Source organism: Poecilia latipinna, unplaced genomic scaffold (assembly GCF_001443285.1).
Source record: "Poecilia latipinna isolate Pla-1442-1.1 unplaced genomic scaffold, P_latipinna-1.0 Scaffold4270, whole genome shotgun sequence".
Taxonomy (NCBI): domain Eukaryota; kingdom Metazoa; phylum Chordata; class Actinopteri; order Cyprinodontiformes; family Poeciliidae; genus Poecilia; species Poecilia latipinna.
The window spans coordinates 24,614-27,099 of NW_015116886.1; the positions used below are offsets into that span (position 1 = coordinate 24,614).

Sequence of the window (2,486 nt, forward strand, 5' to 3'; positions counted from 1 at the left end):
AGGACAAATCTAATTGTCATAAAATAGGGTTGATGGTGTTGAGGGGAGATGCAGAGACCCAGGTTATGGTGATGAAGAGTTTAATGATGAAGGCTCAAAACAGTCCAACACAGGCAGCACGGTAGAGAGATTAGCACACAGCTAAAGACCGGTAGCAACTGATACACAGGACTGGAAACGAGAGCTAACGCTATCCAGGACTTCACAGTTCTATTGGAGCGCATAGACGTCAAACAACTGACGTAAGACGGACGTGCAAACGACAAGGACCCGACAAGAGACAAAGACAACAGGTGGGTTTAAATACACAGGGAGGGTAATCAAGGGAATGAGACACACCTGGGAACAATCAATGGGGAACACGCAGAGACAGACTCACAGGGAACAGGATAACAATAAACACAGAAACAACTCAAAAATAAACAGAAAACTACGGATCATCCCCCGCCTCTCGCCCGGAACGTTAGCTGGAGATAGGTACCAGCACCCCTCCCGACCCCACTAAGGGACAAAGGTGTAAAGAAAATGGATGGATGGATGGATGGATGGATGGATGGATGGATGGATGGATGGATGGAACTACGGATCATGACACTCACGCCAATAACTGAAACACATCTGGACTTTACCTGGCTCTTCTCTTTTGCATGTTCAAATATAAACAAACCTCACAAATTATATTTATTCTCTCTTAATTTAAATAATTTCTGAATACCAGAAGGAAGACTTTTTGTTCAATGCTTTATACATTATTTCCAATACTTTTATATATACAATATATTTAAATTTTAAAGTATTACTTGACTCTATATCTACATATTTGCCCATTGGCTATAACAAAGTTGACTTGATCTGTTGTGTTTTAGAGCAAAAGAAAGCATGAGGGTTAGCAAAGTTTTAGCGCCTGCAGAATACAGAGTAGATCTGAACATCTAACCTTTGTCTCCTCATTTACAATCAAGAGTTACATATTTACTGAGTTTATTCTCTGTAATTCTTCTTTCCATATCACAGCTTAAAGAAAACATCAAACTTCACATTGATAAATTGATTATTCTGACTATTAATATTTTTAACATAAATAATTACCTAAATTAGAACAAAAAACATGACACAAATATCTATAGATAAAAATCACTGATTGAATTCAAATTTGTTTGTATTAGCAGGTGAACTGATCAGTTCCTGTAATAAATGTTTCTTTCTGTAATCTGTGTGCAGCAGAGCTGGAAGCAGAGTTCATGATGAACATCTGATCTTCTACAGCATCACACTAAACAGTCTGAAGAAAAATTATGTTAGGAAATTACAATTTATTGGAATAATAAAGAGAAAACTTTACATATTTCTCTCTAATCAAGTTTTATTGAAGAAAGTCAAAGAGACAGAACAGCAGATATTTATGTCTGTGATCTAAATCTAAAAATTGAGAAGAAAACATCAGTTCATGTTAGTTTCAGTTTCTGCTTTGGACTCAACTGAGAACAACGAAAACTTCCAAATACATCAATACAGATATTATAGCAAATCTACTGTAGCCCAGAGAAGTTTAGCTTTATATATGGAGAAATATTTTTGTGTCATATAAGATTGGAAGAAAACAACAGCATTGATATTCTGGAACAGAGCCAAAGTACTACATTTAAGCCAAAAACATTAAGAAGAAAAGAACAAGATATCAGAACAATAAACACTGATCAACAATCACAGAGACAAAAGAGGAAATCTATTTGGGTTTACAGAACTTTGCAGAACCTACAACCCAAACTCCAGCCAGTAGCGGCTGAGTGAATGTGGTCTGAACTCTGTGGAGGAGAGTCATGGTTTCAGAGATGCTGTAGAAGGACAGAAGACCTGCTCTGTGATCCAGGTACACTCCTAGTCTGGAGGAACTTGGACCTGAGATGGAGGTCCAGATGTTGTTGTGACCAATTGTTAAACTATTTTGGTCACATGATAAAGCCCAAGATTTGTCATTATTTCCAAATCCACATTGACTCCCACATCCTGCTCTGCTGATATTCTTGTATGCTACAGCTACATAAATCCCTAACCCGCTCCACTCCACCTCCCAGTAACAACGTCCAGTCAGACTCTCTCTACTCAAAACCTGATACCAATCAGTGAATCTGTCTGGATGATTAGAATAAGGCTGAGGTTGATCCATCACTGTCGCCTTCCTGTTCCCCTCTGATAGTACCAGCCATTTGTTTACTGTGTTTGGGTCCAAGGTGATTTCACGTGAATATCTTAATAATCCAGCTCTGCTCTTTGGTTCTGGTTCTGACAGTAGAACATCCACCTCAGTGACCATCAGTGAGATGTTTGTCCATGAGTCTCTCAGGACGTCCTGTAGTTTGTCTCTGAGCTCTGACACAGCTGCTGTCACGTCCTCAAAGTGTCTCAGAGGACGGATGTTGATGCTGGATGAGTGTGTCGACTCACTGAGTGCTGGCAGTGAGGGGTAGTTGAGGAGAAACTGGTTG

At 39.2% G+C, this 2,486-nt stretch overlaps 1 long non-coding RNA gene across 1 annotated transcript in view; it reads left to right on the forward strand.

Annotated features, from left to right (window-relative positions):
* LOC106942435 (uncharacterized) overlaps positions 1-1,448 on the forward strand; it is a 17,039-nt gene extending 15,591 nt beyond the window's left edge. Inside the window, exon 2 of the long non-coding RNA XR_001423631.1 lies at positions 1,225-1,448. This is a non-coding gene — a long non-coding RNA (uncharacterized LOC106942435). The remainder of the gene's footprint in view (positions 1-1,224) is intronic.
* The last annotated feature ends 1,038 nt before the right edge of the window (positions 1,449-2,486 follow it).